Here is an 18,759-nt window from a genome sequence, read left to right on the forward strand (position 1 = left end):
AGAAGCTAGCACAAACCGTGTTGGATTTAGAGTTCCAAATACATCTATCAATATAGGAGAAAACAGAGTGAAACCTAAAAATTCAAACTGTTACTGGAAACGAACGCTTTAACATAGAAAAACGAAATTTGGGGAACCAAGTCGCCTTAGTGTACTGATCATTACCTGAAAGTATCATCCAGTTAGGGTCAAAAAATATTTGCTGAGATTTCTGGAGATTCGTATATTTGGGAAGCCTGGCAAACCCTTTCCATGAAAGTGTTTCTCGCCAGTCACTGTTAGCGCTACATCAAGAGGAAACAAAACATAGAGATAGAACGTGAAACTACTTTATTGTGTCAAGTTTCAAGAAGCTAGCACAAACCGTGTTGGATTTAGAGTTCCAAATACATCTATCAATATAGGAGAAAACAGAGTGAAACCTAAAAATTCAAACTGTTACTGGAAACGAACGCTTCAACATAGAAGAACAACATTTGGGGAACCAAGTCGCCTTAGTGTACTGATCATTACCTGAAAGTATCATCCAGTTTGGGTGAAAAAATATTTGCTGAGATTTCTGGAGATTCATATATTTGGGAAGCCTGGCAACCCCTTTCCATGAAAGTGTTTCTCGCCAGTCACTGTTTAGGGCTACATCAAGAGGAAACAAAACATAGAGATAGAACGTGAAACTACTTTATTGTGTCAAGTTTCAAGAAGCTAGCACAAACCGTGTTGGATTTAGAGTTCCAAATACATCTATCAATATAGGAGAAAACAGAGTGAAACCTAAAAATTCAAACTGTTACTGGAAACGAACGCTTCAACATAGAAGAACGACATTTGGGGAATCAAGTCGCCTTAGTGTACTGATCATTACCTGAAAGTATCATCCAGTTTGGGTGAAAAAATATTTGCTGAGATTTCTGGAGATTCGTAATTTTGGGAAGCCTGGCAATCCCTTTCCATGAAAGTGTTTCTCGCCAGTCACTGCTTAGGGCTACATCAAGAGGAAACAAAACATAGAGATAGAACGTGAAACTACTTTATTGTGTCAAGTTTCAAGAAGCTAGCACAAACCGTGTTGGATTCAGAGTTCCAAATACATCTATCAATATAGGAGAAAACAGAGTGAAACCTAAAAATTCAAACTGTTACTGGAAACGAACGCTTTAACATAGAAAAACGAAATTTGGGGAACCAAGTCGCCTTAGTGTACTGATCATTACCTGAAAGTATCATCCAGTTTGGGTCAAAAAATATTTGCTGAGATTTCTGGAGAATCGTATATATGGGAAGCCTGGCAACCCCTTTCCATGAAAGTGTTTCTCGCCAGTCACTGTTAGGGCTACATCAAGAGGAAACAAAACATAGAGATAGAACGTGAAACTACTTTATTGTGTCAAGTTTCAAGAAGCTAGCACAAACCGTGTTGGATTTAGAGTTCCAAATACATCTATCAATATAGGAGAAAACAGAGTGAAACCTAAAATTCAAACTGTTACTGGAAACGAACGCTTCAACATAGAAGAACGAAATTTGGGGAACCAAGTCGCCTTAGTGTACTGATCATTACCTGAAAGTATCATCCAGTTGGGTGAAAAAATATTTGCTGAGATTTCTGGAGATTCGTAATTTTGGGAAGCCACCCCTTTCCATGAAAGTGTTTCTTGCCAGTCACTGCTTAGGGCTACATCAAGAGGAAACAAAACATAGAGATAGAACGTGAAACTACTTTATTGTGTCAAGTTTCAAGAAGCTAGCACAAACCGTGTTGGATTTAGAGTTCCAAATACATCTATCAATATAGGAGAAAACAGAGTGAAACCTAAAAATTCAAACTGTTACTGGAAAAGAACGCTTCAACATAGAAAACGAAATTTGGGGAACCAAGTCGCCTTAGTGTACTGATCATTACCTGAAAGTATCATCCTGCTTGGGTGAAAAAATATTTCCTGAGATTTCTGGAGATTCCTAATTTTGGGAAGCCTGGCAACCGCTTTCCATGAAAGTGTTTCTCGTCAGTCACTGTTAGGGCTACATCAAGAGGAAACAAAACATAGAGATAGAACGTGAAACTACTTTATTGTGTCAAGTTTCAAGACGCTAGCAAAAAACCGTGTTGGATTCAGAGTTCCAAATACATCTATCAATAAAGGAGAAAACAGAGTGAAACCTAAAAATTCAAACGGTTACTGGAAACGAACGCTTCAACATAGAAAAACGAAATTTGGGGAACCAAGTCGCCTTAGTGTACTGATCATTACCTGAAAGTATCATCCTGTTTGGGTGAAAAAATATTTCCTGAGATTTCTGGAGATTCGTAATTTTGGGAAGCCTGGCAACCCCTTTCCATGAAAGTGTTTCTCGTCAGTCACTGCTTAGGGCTACATCAAGAGGAAACAAAACATAGAGATAGAACGTGAAACTACTTTATTGTGTCAAGTTTCAAGAAGCTAGCACAAACCGTGTTGGATTCAGATTTCCAAATACATCTATCAATAAAGGAGAAAACAGAGTGAAACCTAAAAATTCAAACTGTTACTGGAAACGAACGCTTCAACATAGAAGAACGAAATTTGGGGAACCAAGTCTCCTTAGTGTACTGATCATTACCTGAAAGTATCATCCAGTTTGGGTGAAAAAATATTTGCTGAGATTTCTGGAGATTCGTAATTTTGGGAAGCCTGGCAACCCCTTTCCATGAAAGTGTTTCTCGCCAGTCACTGCTTAGGGCTACATCAAGAGGAAACAAAACATAGAGATAGAACTTGAAACTATTTATTGTGTCAAGTTTCAAGAAGCTAGCACAAACCGTGTTGGATTTGGAGTTCCAAATACATCTATCAATATAGGAGAAAACAGAGTGAAACCTAAAAATTCAAACTGTTACTGGAAACGAACGCTTCAACATAGAAGAACGACATTTGGGGAACCAAGTCGCCTTAGTGTACTGATCATTACCTGAAAGTATCATCCAGTTTGGGTCAAAAAATATTTGCTGAGATTTCTGGAGAATCGTTTATATGGGAAGCCTGGCAACCCCTTTCCATGAAAGTGTTTCTCGCCAGTCACTGTTAGGGCTACATCAAGAGGAAACAAAACATAGAGATAGAACGTGAAACTACTTTATTGTGTCAAGTTTCAAGAAGCTAGCACAAACCGTGTTGGATTTAGAGTTCCAAATACATCTATCAATATAGGAGAAAACAGAGTGAAACCTAAAATTCAAACTGTTACTGGAAACGAACGCTTCAACATAGAAGAACGAAATTTGGGGAACCAAGTCGCCTTAGTGTACTGATCATTACCTGAAAGTATCATCCAGTTGGGTGAAAAAATATTTGCTGAGATTTCTGGAGATTCGTAATTTTGGGAAGCCACCCCTTTCCATGAAAGTGTTTCTTGCCAGTCACTGCTTAGGGCTACATCAAGAGGAAACAAAACATAGAGATAGAACGTGAAACTACTTTATTGTGTCAAGTTTCAAGAAGCTAGCACAAACCGTGTTGGATTTAGAGTTCCAAATACATCTATCAATATAGGAGAAAACAGAGTGAAACCTAAAAATTCAAACTGTTACTGGAAAAGAACGCTTCAACATAGAAAACGAAATTTGGGGAACCAAGTCGCCTTAGTGTACTGATCATTACCTGAAAGTATCATCCTGCTTGGGTGAAAAAATATTTCCTGAGATTTCTGGAGATTCGTAATTTTGGGAAGCCTGGCAACCCCTTTCCATGAAAGTGTCTCTCGTCAGTCACTGCTTAGGGCTACATCAAGAGGAAACAAAACATAGAGATAGAACGTGAAACTACTTTATTGTGTCAAGTTTCAAGACGCTAGCACAAACCGTGTTGGATTCAGAGTTCCAAATACATCTATCAATAAAGGAGAAAACAGAGTGAAACCTAAAAATTCAAACAGTTACTGGAAACGAACGCTTCAACATAGAAAAACGAAATTTGGGGAACCAAGTCGCCTTAGTGTACTGATCATTACCTGAAAGTATCATCCTGTTTGGGTGAAAAAATATTTCCTGAGATTTCTGGAGATTCGTAATTTTGGGAAGCCTGGCAACCCCTTTCCATGAAAGTGTTTCTCGTCAGTCACTGCTTAGGGCTACATCAAGAGGAAACAAAACATAGAGATAGAACGTGAAACTACTTTATTGTGTCAAGTTTCAAGAAGCTAGCACAAACCGTGTTGGATTCAGATTTCCAAATACATCTATCAATAAAGGAGAAAACAGAGTGAAACCTAAAAATTCAAACTGTTACTGGAAACGAACGCTTCAACATAGAAGAACGACATTTGGGGAACCAAGTCGCCTTAGTGTACTGATCATTACCTGAAAGTATCATCCTTTGGGTGAAAAAATATTTGCTGAGATTTCTGGAGATTCGTAATTTTGGGAAGCCTGGCAATCCCTTTCCATGAATGTGTTTCTCGCCAGTCACTGCTTAGGGCTACATCAAGAGGAAACAAAACATAGAGATAGAACGTGAAACTACTTTATTGTGTCAAGTTTCAAGAAGCTAGCACAAACCGTGTTGGATTTAGAGTTCCAAATACATCTATCAATATTGGAGAAAACAGAGTGAAACCTAAAAATTCAAACTGTTACTGGAAACGAACGCTTCAACATAGAAGAACGACATTTGGGGAACCAAGTCGCCTTAGTGTACTGATCATTACCTGAAAGTATCATCCAGTTTGGGTCAAAAAATATTTGCTGAGATTTCTGGAGATTCGTATATTTGGGAAGCCTGGCAACCCCTTTCCATGAAAGTGTTTCTCGCCAGTCACTGTTAGGGCTACATCAAGAGGAAACAAAACATAGAGATAGAACGTGAAACTACTTTATTGTGTCAAGTTTCAAGAAGCTAGCATAAACCGTGTTAGATTTAGAGTTCCAAATACATCTATCAATATAGGAGAAAACAGAGTGAAACCTAAAAATTCAAACTGTTACTGGAAACGAACGCTTCAACATAGAAGAACGACATTTGGGGAACCAAGTCGCCTTAGTGTACTGATCATTACCTGAAAGTATCATCCAGTTTGGGTGAAAAAATATTTGCTGAGATTTCTGGAGATTCGTAATTTTGGGAAGCCACCCCTTTCCATGAAAGTGTTTCTCGCCAGTCACTGCTTAGGGCTACATCAAGAGGAAACAAAACATAGAGATAGAACGTGAAACTACTTTATTGTGTCAAGTTTCAAGAAGCTAGCACAAACCGTGTTGGATTTAGAGTTCCAAATACATCTATCAATATAGGAGAAAACAGAGTGAAACCTAAAAATTCAAACTGTTACTGGAAACGAACGCTTCAACATAGAAAAACGAAATTTGGGGAACCAAGTCGCCTTATTGTACTGATCATTACCTGAAAGTATCATCCTGTTTGGGTGAAAAAATATTTGCTGAGATTTCTGGAGATTCGTAATTTTGGGAAGCCTGGCAACCCCTTTCCATGAAAGTGTTTCTCGTCAGTCACTGCTTAGGGCTACATCAAGAGGAAACAAAACATAGAGATAGAACGTGAAACTACTTTATTGTGTCAAGTTTCAAGAAGCTAGCACAAACCGTGTTGGATTTAGAGTTCCAAATACATCTATCAATATAGGAGAAAACAGAGTGAAACCTAAAAATTCAAACTGTTACTGGAAAAGAACGCTTCAACATAGAAAACGAAATTTGGGGAACCAAGTCGCCTTAGTGTACTGATCATTACCTGAAAGTATCATCCTGCTTGGGTGAAAAAATATTTCCTGAGATTTCTGGAGATTCCTAATTTTGGGAAGCCTGGCAACCCCTTTCCATGAAAGTGTTTCTCGTCAGTCACTGCTTAGGGCTACATCAAGAGGAAACAAAACATAGAGATAGAACGTGAAACTACTTTATTGTGTCAAGTTTCAAGACGCTAGCACAAACCGTGTTGGATTCAGAGTTCCAAATACATCTATCAATAAAGGAGAAAACAGAGTGAAACCTAAAAATTCAAACGGTTACTGGAAACGAACGCTTCAACATAGAAAAACGAAATTTGGGGAACCAAGTCGCCTTAGTGTACTGATCATTACCTGAAAGTATCATCCTGTTTGGGTGAAAAAATATTTCCTGAGATTTCTGGAGATTCGTAATTTTGGGAAGCCTGGCAACCCCTTTCCATGAAAGTGTTTCTCGTCAGTCACTGCTTAGGGCTACATCAAGAGGAAACAAAACATAGAGATAGAACGTGAAACTACTTTATTGTGTCAAGTTTCAAGAAGCTAGCACAAACCGTGTTGGATTCAGATTTCCAAATACATCTATCAATAAAGGAGAAAACAGAGTGAAACCTAAAAATTCAAACTGTTACTGGAAACGAACGCTTCAACATAGAAGAACGAAATTTGGGGAACCAAGTCTCCTTAGTGTACTGATCATTACCTGAAAGTATCATCCAGTTTGGGTGAAAAAATATTTGCTGAGATTTCTGGAGATTCGTAATTTTGGGAAGCCTGGCAACCCCTTTCCATGAAAGTGTTTCTCGCCAGTCACTGCTTAGGGCTACATCAAGAGGAAACAAAACGTAGAGATAGAACTTGAAACTATTTATTGTGTCAAGTTTCAAGAAGCTAGCACAAACCGTGTTGGATTTGGAGTTCCAAATACATCTATCAATATAGGAGAAAACAGAGTGAAACCTAAAAATTCAAACTGTTACTGGAAACGAACGCTTCAACATAGAAGAACGACATTTGGGGAACCAAGTCGCCTTAGTGTACTGATCATTACCTGAAAGTATCATCCAGTTTGGGTCAAAAAATATTTGCTGAGATTTCTGGAGAATCGTATATATGGGAAGCCTGGCAACCCCTTTCCATGAAAGTGTTTCTCGCCAGTCACTGTTAGGGCTACATCAAGAGGAAACAAAACATAGAGATAGAACGTGAAACTACTTTATTGTGTCAAGTTTCAAGAAGCTAGCACAAACCGTGTTGGATTTAGAGTTCCAAATACATCTATCAATATAGGAGAAAACAGAGTGAAACCTAAAATTCAAACTGTTACTGGAAACGAACGCTTCAACATAGAAGAACGAAATTTGGGGAACCAAGTCGCCTTAGTGTACTGATCATTACCTGAAAGTATCATCCAGTTGGGTGAAAAAATATTTGCTGAGATTTCTGGAGATTCGTAATTTTGGGAAGCCACCCCTTTCCATGAAAGTGTTTCTTGCCAGTCACTGCTTAGGGCTACATCAAGAGGAAACAAAACATAGAGATAGAACGTGAAACTACTTTATTGTGTCAAGTTTCAAGAAGCTAGCACAAACCGTGTTGGATTTAGAGTTCCAAATACATCTATCAATATAGGAGAAAACAGAGTGAAACCTAAAAATTCAAACTGTTACTGGAAAAGAACGCTTCAACATAGAAAACGAAATTTGGGGAACCAAGTCGCCTTAGTGTACTGATCATTACCTGAAAGTATCATCCTGCTTGGGTGAAAAAATATTTCCTGAGATTTCTGGAGATTCGTAATTTTGGGAAGCCTGGCAACCCCTTTCCATGAAAGTGTCTCTCGTCAGTCACTGCTTAGGGCTACATCAAGAGGAAACAAAACATAGAGATAGAATGTGAAACTACTTTATTGTGTCAAGTTTCAAGACGCTAGCACAAACCGTGTTGGATTCAGAGTTCCAAATACATCTATCAATAAAGGAGAAAACAGAGTGAAACCTAAAAATTCAAACAGTTACTGGAAACGAACGCTTCAACATAGAAAAACGAAATTTGGGGAACCAAGTCGCCTTAGTGTACTGATCATTACCTGAAAGTATCATCCTGTTTGGGTGAAAAAATATTTCCTGAGATTTCTGGAGATTCGTAATTTTGGGAAGCCTGGCAACCCCTTTCCATGAAAGTGTTTCTCGTCAGTCACTGCTTAGGGCTACATCAAGAGGAAACAAAACATAGAGATAGAACGTGAAACTACTTTATTGTGTCAAGTTTCAAGAAGCTAGCACAAACCGTGTTGGATTCAGATTTCCAAATACATCTATCAATAAAGGAGAAAACAGAGTGAAACCTAAAAATTCAAACTGTTACTGGAAACGAACGCTTCAACATAGAAGAACGAAATTTGGGGAACCAAGTCGCCTTAGTGTACTGATCATTACCTGAAAGTATCATCCAGTTTGGGTGAAAAAATATTTGCTGAGATTTCTGGAGATTCGTAATTTTGGGAAGCCTGGCAACCCCTTTCCATGAAAGTGTTTCTCGCCAGTCACTGCTTAGGGCTACATCAAGAGGAAACAAAACATAGAGATAGAACGTGAAACTATTTATTGTGTCAAGTTTCAAGAAGCTAGCACAAACCGTGTTGGATTTGGAGTTCCAAATACATCTATCAATATAGGAGAAAACAGAGTGAAACCTAAAAATTCAAACTGTTACTGGAAACGAACGCTTCAACATAGAAGAACGACATTTGGGGAACCAAGTCGCCTTAGTGTACTGATCATTACCTGAAAGTATCATCCAGTTTGGGTGAAAAAATATTTCCTGAGATTTCTGGAGATTCGTAATTTTGGGAAGCCTGGCAACCCCTTTCCATGAAAGTGTTTCTCGTCAGTCACTGCTTAGGGCTACATCAAGAGGAAACAAAACATAGAGATAGAACGTGAAACTACTTTATTGTGTCAAGTTTCAAGAAGCTAGCACAAACCGTGTTGGATTCAGATTTCCAAATACATCTATCAATAAAGGAGAAAACAGAGTGAAACCTAAAAATTCAAACTGTTACTGGAAACGAACGCTTCAACATAGAAGAACGAAATTTGGGGAACCAAGTCGCCTTAGTGTACTGATCATTACCTGAAAGTATCATCCAGTTTGGGTGAAAAAATATTTGCTGAGATTTCTGGAGATTCGTAATTTTGGGAAGCCTGGCAACCCCTTTCCATGAAAGTGTTTCTCGCCAGTCACTGCTTAGGGCTACATCAAGAGGAAACAAAACATAGAGATAGAACGTGAAACTATTTATTGTGTCAAGTTTCAAGAAGCTAGCACAAACCGTGTTGGATTTGGAGTTCCAAATACATCTATCAATATAGGAGAAAACAGAGTGAAACCTAAAAATTCAAACTGTTACTGGAAACGAACGCTTCAACATAGAAGAACGACATTTGGGGAACCAATTCACCTTTGTGTACTGATCATTACCTGAAAGTATCATCCTTTGGGTGAAAAAATATTTGCTGAGATTTCTGGAGATTCGTAATTTTGGGAAGCCTGGCAATCCCTTTCCATGAATGTGTTTCTCGCCAGTCACTGCTTAGGGCTACATCAAGAGGAAACAAAACATAGAGATAGAACGTGAAACTACTTTATTGTGTCAAGTTTCAAGAAGCTAGCACAAACCGTGTTGGATTTAGAGTTCCAAATACATCTATCAATATAGGAGAAAACAGAGTGAAACCTAAAAATTCAAACTGTTACTGGAAACGAACGCTTCAACATAGAAGAACAACATTTGGGGAACCAAGTCGCCTTAGTGTACTGATCATTACCTGAAAGTATCATCCAGTGGGTGAAAAAATATTTGCTGAGATTTCTGGAGATTCGTAATTTTGGGAAGCCTGGCAACCCCTTTCCATGAAAGTGTTTCTCGCCAGTCACTGCTTAGGGCTACATCAAAAGGAAACAAAACATAGAGATAGAACGTGAAACTACTTTATTGTGTCAAGTTTCAAGAAGCTAGCACAAACCGTGTTGGATTTAGAGTTCCAAATACATCTATCAATATAGGAGAAAACAGAGTGAAACCTAAAAATTCAAACTGTTACTGGAAACGAACGCTTTAACATAGAAAAACGAAATTTGGGGAACCAAGTCGCCTTAGTGTACTGATCATTACCTGAAAGTATCATCCAGTTAGGGTCAAAAAATATTTGCTGAGATTTCTGGAGATTCGTATATTTGGGAAGCCTGGCAAACCCTTTCCATGAAAGTGTTTCTCGCCAGTCACTGTTAGCGCTACATCAAGAGGAAACAAAACATAGAGATAGAACGTGAAACTACTTTATTGTGTCAAGTTTCAAGAAGCTAGCACAAACCGTGTTGGATTTAGAGTTCCAAATACATCTATCAATATAGGAGAAAACAGAGTGAAACCTAAAAATTCAAACTGTTACTGGAAACGAACGCTTCAACATAGAAGAACAACATTTGGGGAACCAAGTCGCCTTAGTGTACTGATCATTACCTGAAAGTATCATCCAGTTTGGGTGAAAAAATATTTGCTGAGATTTCTGGAGATTCGTAATTTTGGGAAGCCTGGCAACCCCTTTCCATGAAAGTGTTTCTCGCCTGTCACTGCTTAGGGCTACATCAAGAGGAAACAAAACATAGAGATAGAACGTGAAACTACTTTATTTTGTCAAGTTACAAGAAGCTAGCACAAACCGTGTTGGATTTAGAGTTCCAAATACATCTATCAATATAGGAGAAAACAGAGTGAAACCTAAAAATTCAAACTGTTACTGGAAACGAACGCTTTAACATAGAAAAACGAAATTTGGGGAACCAAGTCGCCTTAGTGTACTGATCATTACCTGAAAGTATCATCCAGTTTGGGTGAAAAAATATTTGCTGAGATTTCTGGAGATTCGTAATTTTGGGAAGCCTGGCAACCCCTTTCCATGAAAGTGTTTCTCGCCAGTCACTGCTTAGGGCTACATCAAGAGGAAACAAAACATAGAGATAGAACGTGAAACTACTTTATTGTGTCAAGTTTCAAGAAGCTAGCACAAACCGTGTTGGATTTAGAGTTCCAAATACATCTATCAATATAGGAGAAAACAGAGTGAAACCTAAAAATTCAAACTGTTACTGGAAACGAACGCTTCAACATAGAAAAACGACATTTGGGGAACCAAGTCGCCTTAGTGTACTGATCATTACCTGAAAGTATCATCCAGTTTGGGTGAAAAAATATTTGCTGAGATTTCTGGAGATTCGTAATTATGGGAAGCCTGGCAACTCCTTTCCATGAAAGTGTTTCTCGCCAGTCACTGCTTAGGGCTACATCTAGAGGAAACAAAACATAGGGATAGAACGTGAAACTACTTTATTGTGTCAAGTTTCAAGAAGCTAGCGCAAACCGTGTTGGATTTAGAGTTCCAAATACATCTATCAATATAGGAGAAAACAGAGTGAAACCTAAAAATTCAAACTGTTACTGGAAATGAACGCTTCAACATAGAAGAACGACATTTGGGGAACCAAGTCGCCTTAGTGTACTGATCATTACCTGAAAGTATCATCCAGTTTGGGTGAAAAAATATTTGCTGAGATTTCTGGAGATTCGTATATTTGGGAAGCCTGGCAACCCCTTTCCATGAAAGTGTTTCTCGCCAGTCACTGCTTAGGGCTACATCAAGAGGAAACAAAACATAGAGATAGAACGTGAAACTACTTTATTGTGTCAAGTTTCAAGAAGCTAGCACAAACCGTGTTGGATTTAGAGTTCCAAATACATCTATCAATATAGGAGAAAACAGAGTGAAACCTAAAAATTCAAACTGTTACTGGTAACGAACGCTTCAACATAGAAGAACGACATTTGGGGAACCAAGTCGCCTTAGTGTACTGATCATTACCTGAAAGTATCATCCAGTTTGGGTCAAAAAATATTTGCTGAGATTTCTGGAGATTCGTATATATGGGAAGCCTGGCAACCCCTTTCCATGAAAGTGTTTCTCGCCAGTCACTGTTAGGGCTACATCAAGAGGAAACAAAACATAGAGATAGAACGTGAAACTACTTTATTGTGTCAAGTGTCAAGAAGCTAGCACAAACCGTGTTGGATTTAGAGTTCCAAATACATCTATCAATATAGGAGAAAACAGAGTGAAACCTATAATTCAAACTGTTACTGGAAACGAACGCTTCAACATAGAAGAACGAAATTTGGGGAACCAAGTCGCCTTAGTGTACTGATCATTACCTGAAAGTATCATCCAGTTGGGTGAAAAAATATTTGCTGAGATTTCTGGAGATTCGTAATTTTGGGAAGCCACCCCTTTCCATGAAAGTGTTTCTCGCCAGTCACTGCTTAGGTCTACATCAAGAGGAAACAAAACATAGAGATAGAACGTGAAACTACTTTATTGTGTCAAGTTTCAAGAAGCTAGCACAAACCGTGTTGGATTTAGAGTTCCAAATACATCTATCAATATAGGAGAAAACAGAGTGAAACCTAAAAATTCAAACAGTTACTGGAAACGAACGCTTCAACATAGAAAACGAAATTTGGGGAACCAAGTCGCCTTAGTGTACTGATCATTACCTGAAAGTATCATCCTGTTTGGGTGAAAAAATATTTCCTGAGATTTCTGGAGATTCGTAATTTTGGGAAGCCTGGCAACCCCTTTCCATGAAAGTGTTTCTCGTCAGTCACTGCTTAGGGCTACATCAAGAGGAAACAAAACATAGAGATAGAACGTGAAACTACTTTATTGTGTCAAGTTTCAAGAAGCTAGCACAAACCGTGTTGGATTCAGATTTCCAAATACATCTATCAATATAGGAGAAAACAGAGTGAAACCTAAAAATTCAAACTGTTACTGGAAACGAACGCTTCAACATAGAAGAACGAAATTTGGGGAACCAAGTCGCCTTAGTGTACTGATCATTACCTGAAAGTATCATCCAGTTTGGGTGAAAAAATATTTGCTGAGATTTCTGGAGATTCATAATTTTGGGAAGCCTGGCAACCCCTTTCCATGAAAGTGTTTCTCGCCAGTCACTGCTTAGGGCTACATCTAGAGGAAACAAAACATAGAGATAGAACGTGAAACTATTTATTGTGTCAAGTTTCAAGAAGCTAGCACAAACCGTGTTGGATTTGGAGTTCCAAATACATCTATCAATATAGGAGAAAACAGAGTGAAACCTAAAAATTCAAACTGTTACTGGAAACGAACGCTTTAACATAGAAGAACGACATTTGGGGAATCAAGTCGCCTTAGTGTACTGATCATTACCTGAAAGTATCATCCAGTTTGGGTCAAAAAATATTTGCTGAGATTTCTGGAGATTCGTAATTTTGGGAAGCCTGGCAACCCCTTTCCATGAAAGTGTTTCTCGCCTGTCACTGCTTAGTGCTACATCAAGAGGAAACAAAACATAGAGATAGAATGTGAAACTACTTTATTGTGTCAAGTTTCAAGAAGCTAGCACAAACCGTGTTGGATTTAGAGTTCCAAATACATCTATCAATATTGGAGAAAACAGAGTGAAACCTAAAAATTCAAACTGTTACTGGAAACGAACGCTTCAACATAGAAGAACGACATTTGGGGAACCAAGTCGCCTTAGTGTACTGATCATTACCTGAAAGTATCATCCAGTTTGGGTGAAAAAATATTTGCTGAGATTTCTGGAGATTCGTATATTTGGGAAGCCTGGCAACCCCTTTCCATGAAAGTGTTTCTCGCCAGTCACTGTTAGGGCTACATCAAGAGGAAACAAAACATAGAGATAGAACGTGAAACTACTTTATTGTGTCAAGTTTCAAGAAGCTAGCACAAACCGTGTTGGATTTAGAGTTCCAAATACATCTATCAATATAGGAGAAAACAGAGTGAAACCTAAAAATTCAAACTGTTACTGGAAACGAACGCTTCAACATAGAAGAACGACATTTGGGGAACCAAGTCGCCTTAGTGTACTGATCATTACCTGAAAGTATCATCCAGTTTGGGTGAAAAAATATTTGCTGAGATTTCTGGAGATTCGTAATTTTGGGAAGCCTGGCAACCCCTTTACATGAAAGTGTTTCTCGCCAGTCACTGTTAGCGCTACATCAAGAGGAAACAAAACATAGAGATAGAACGTGAAACTACTTTATTGTGTCAAGTTTCAAGAAGCTAGCACAAACCGTGTTGGATTTAGAGTTCCAAATACATCTATCAATATAGGAGAAAACAGAGTGAAACCTAAAAAATCAAACTGTTACTGGAAACGAACGCTTCAACATAGAAGAACGACATTTGGGGAATCAAGTCGCCTTAGTGTACTGATCATTACCTGAAAGTATCATCCAGTTTGGGTCAAAAAATATTTGCTGAGATTTCTGGAGATTCGTATATTTGGGAAGCCTGGCAACCCCTTTCCATGAAAGTGTTTCTCGCCAGTCACTGTTAGGGCTACATCAAGAGGAAACAAAACATAGAGATAGAACGTGAAACTACTTTATTGTGTCAAGTTTCAAGAAGCTAGCACAAACCGTGTTGGATTTAGAGTTCCAAATACATCTATCAATATAGGAGAAAACAGAGTGAAACCTAAAAATTCAAACTGTTACTGGAAACGAACGCTTCAACATAGAAGAACGACATTTGGGGAATCAAGTCGCCTTAGTGTACTGATCATTACCTGAAAGTATCATCCAGTTTGGGTTAAAAAATATTTGCTGAGATTTCTGGAGATTCGTAATTTTGGGAAGCCTGGCAACCCCTTTCCGTGAAAGTGTTTCTCGCCAGTCACTGTTAGCGCTACATCAAGAGGAAACAAAACATAGAGATAGAACGTGAAACTACTTTATTGTGTCAAGTTTCAAGAAGCTAGCACAAACCGTGTTGGATTCAGAGTTCCAAATACATCTATCAATAAAGGAGAAAACAGAGTGAAACCTAAAAATTCAAACTGTTACTGGAAACGAACGCTTCAACATAGAAGAATGACATTTGGTGAACCAAGTCGCCTTAGTGTACTGATCATTACTTGAAAGTATCATCCAGTTTGGGTGAAAAAATAATTGCTGAGATTTCTGGAGATTCGTAATTTTGGGAAGCCTGGCAACCCCTTTCCATGAAAGTGTTTCTCGCCAGTCACTGCTTAGGGCTACATCAAGAGGAAAGAAAACATAGAGATAGAACGTGAAACTCCTTTATTGTGTCAAGTTTCAAGAAGCTAGCACAAACCGTGTTGGATTTAGAGTTCCAAATACATCTATCAATATAGGAGAAAACAGAGTGAAACCTAAAAATTCAAACTGTTACTGGAAACGAACGCTTCAACATAGAAGAACGACATTTGGGGAACCAAGTCGCCTTAGTGTACTGATCATTACCTGAAAGTATCATGCAGTTTGGGTGAAAAAATATTTGCTGAGATTTCTGGAGATTCGTAATTTTGGGAAGCCTGGCAACCCCTTTCCATGAAAGTGTTTCTCGCCATTCACTGCTTAGGGCTACATCAAGAGGAAACAAAACATAGAGATAGAACGTGAAACTACTTTATTGTGTCAAGTTTCAAGAAGCTAGCACAAACCGTGTTGGATTTAGAGTTCCAAATACATCTATCAATATAGGAGAAAACAGAGTGAAACCTAAAAATTCAAACTGTTACTGGAAACGAACGCTTCAACATAGAAAAACGAAATTTGGGGAACCAAGTCGCCTTAGTGTACTGATCATTACCTGAAAGTATCATCCTGTTTGGGTGGAAAAATATTTCCTGAGATTTCTGGAGATTCGTAATTTTGGGAAGCCTGTCAACCCCTTTCCATGAAAGTGTTTCTCGTCAGTCACTGCTTAGGGCTACATCAAGAGGAAACAAAACATAGAGATAGAATGTGAAACTACTTTATTGTGTCAAGTTTCAAGAAGCTAGCACAAACCGTGTTGGATTTAGAGTTCCAAATACATCTATCAATATAGGAGAAAACAGAGTGAAACCTAAAATTCAAACTGTTACTGGAAATGAACGCTTCAACATAGAAGAACGAAATTTGGGGAACCAAGTCGCCTTAGTGTACTGATCATTACCTGAAAGTATCATCCAGTTTGGGTGAAAAAATATTTGCTGAGATTTCTGGATATTCGTAATTTTGGGAAGCCACCCCTTTCCATGAAAGTGTATCTCGCCAGTCACTGCTTAGGGCTACATCAAGAGGAAACAAAACATAGAGATAGAACGTGAAACTACTTTATTGTGTCAAGTTTCAAGAAGCTAGCACAAACCGTGTTGGATTTAGAGTTCCAAATACATCTATCAATATAGGAGAAAACAGAGTGAAACCTAAAAATTCAAACTGTTACTGGAAACGAACGCTTCAACATAGAAGAACGACATTTGGGGAACCAAGTCGCCTTAGTGTACTGATCATTACCTGAAAGAATCATCCAGTTTGGGTGAAAAAATATTTGCTGAGATTTCTGGAGATTCGTAATTTTGGGAAGCCACCCCTTTCCATGAAAGTGTTTCTCGCCAGTCACTGCTTAGGGGTACATCAAGAGGAAACAAAAGATAGAGATACAACGTGAAACTACTTTATTGTGTCAAGTTTCAAGAAGCTAGCACAAACCGTGTTGGATTTAGAGTTCCAAATACATCTATCAATATAGGAGAAAACAGAGTGAAACCTAAAAATTCAAACTGTTACTGGAAACGAACGCTTCAACATAGAAGAACGAAATTTGGGGAACCAAGTCGCCTAAGTGTACTGATCATTACCTGAAAGTATCATCCAGTTTGGGTGAAAAAATATTTGCTGAGATTTCTGGAGATTCGTAATTTTGGGAAGCCTGGCAACCCCTTTCCATGAAAGTGTTTCTCGCCAGTCACTGCTTAGGGCTACATCAAGAGGAAACAAAACATAGAGATAGAACGTGAAACTATTTATTGTGTCAAGTTTCAAGAAGCTAGCACAAACCGTGTTGGATTTGGAGTTCCAAATACATCTATCAATATAGGAGAAAACAGAGTGAAACCTAAAAATTCAAACTGTTACTGGAAACGAACGCTTCAACATAGAAGAACGACATTTGGGGAACCAATTCACCTTTGTGTACTGATCATTACCTGAAAGTATCATCCTTTGGGTGAAAAAATATTTGCTGAGATTTCTGGTGATTCGTAATTTTGGGAAGCCTGGCAATCCCTTTCCATGAATGTGTTTCTCGCCAGTCACTGCTTAGGGCTACATCAAGAGGAAACAAAACATAGAGATAGAATGTGAAACTACTTTATTGTGTCAAGTTTCAAGAAGCTAGCACAAACCGTGTTGGATTTAGAGTTCCAAATATATCTATCAATATTGGAGAAAACAGAGTGAAACCTAAAAATTCAAACTGTTACTGGAAACGAACGCTTCAACATAGAAGAACGACATTTGGGGAACCAAGTCGCCTTAGTGTACTGATCATTACCTGAAAGTATCATCCAGTTTGGGTGAAAAAATATTTGCTGAGATTTCTGGAGATTCGTATATTTGGGAAGCCTGGCAACCCCTTTCCATGAAAGTGTTTCTCGCCAGTCACTGTTAGGGCTACATCAAGAGGAAACAAAACATAGAGATAGAACGTGAAACTACTTTATTGTGTCAAGTTTCAAGAAGCTAGCACAAACCGTGTTGGATTTAGAGTTCCAAATACATCTATCAATATAGGAGAAAACAGAGTGAAACCTAAAAATTCAAACTGTTACTGGAAACGAACGCTTCAACATAGAAGAACGACATTTGGGGAACCAAGTCGCCTTAGTGTACTGATCATTACCTGAAAGTATCATCCAGTTTGGGTGAAAAAATATTTGCTGAGATTTCTGGAGATTCGTAATTTTGGGAAGCCTGGCAACCCCTTTCCATGAAAGTGTTTCTCGCCAGTCACTGTTAGCGCTACATCAAGAGGAAACAAAACATAGAGATAGAACGTGAAACTACTTTATTGTGTCAAGTTTCAAGAAGCTAGCACAAACCGTGTTGGATTTAGAGTTCCAAATACATCTATCAATATAGGAGAAAACAGAGTGAAACCTAAAAATTCAAACTGTTACTGGAAACGAACGCTTCAACATAGAAGAACGACATTTGGGGAATCAAGTCGCCTTAGTGTACTGATCATTACCTGAAAGTATCATCCATTTTGGGTCAAAAAATATTTGCTGAGATTTCTGGAGATTCGTATATTTGGGAAGCCTGGCAACCCCTTTCCATGAAAGTGTTTCTCGCCAGTCACTGTTAGGGCTACATCAAGAGGAAACAAAACATAGAAATAGAACGTGAAACTACTTTATTGTGTCAAGTTTCAAGAAGCTAGCACAAACCGTGTTGGATTTAGACTTCCAAATACATCTATCAATATAGGAGAAAACAGAGTGAAACCTAAAAATTCAAACTGTTACTGGAAACGAACGCTTCAACATAGAAGAACGACATTTGGGGAACCAAGTCGCCTTAGTGTACTGATCATTACCTGAAAGTATCATCCAGTTTGGGTGAAAAAATATTTGCTGAGATTTCTGGAGATTCGTAATTTTGGGAAGCCTGGCAACCCCTTTCCGTGAAAGTGTTTCTCGCCAGTCACTGTTAGCGCTACATCAAGAGGAAACAAAACATAGAGATAGAACGTGAAACTACTTTATTGTGTCAAGTTTCAAGAAGCTAGCACAAACCGTGTTGGATTTAGAGTTCCAAATACATCTATCAATATAGGAGAAAACAGAGTGAAACCTAAAAATTCAAACTGTTACTGGAAACGAACGCTTCAACATAGAAAAACGAAATTTGGGGAACCAAGTCGCCTTAGTGTACTGATCATTACCTGAAAGTATCATCCTGTTTGGGTGAAAAAATATTTCCTGAGATTTCTGGAGATTCGTAATTTTGGGAAGCCTGGCAACCCGTTTCCATGAAAGTGTTTCTCGTCAGTCACTGCTTAGGGCTACATCAAGAGGAAACAAAACATAGAGATAGAACGTGAAACTACTTTATTGTGT

This window comes from Spermophilus citellus (assembly GCF_964194105.1).
Source record: "Spermophilus citellus genome assembly, chromosome: 7".
Taxonomy (NCBI): domain Eukaryota; kingdom Metazoa; phylum Chordata; class Mammalia; order Rodentia; family Sciuridae; genus Spermophilus; species Spermophilus citellus.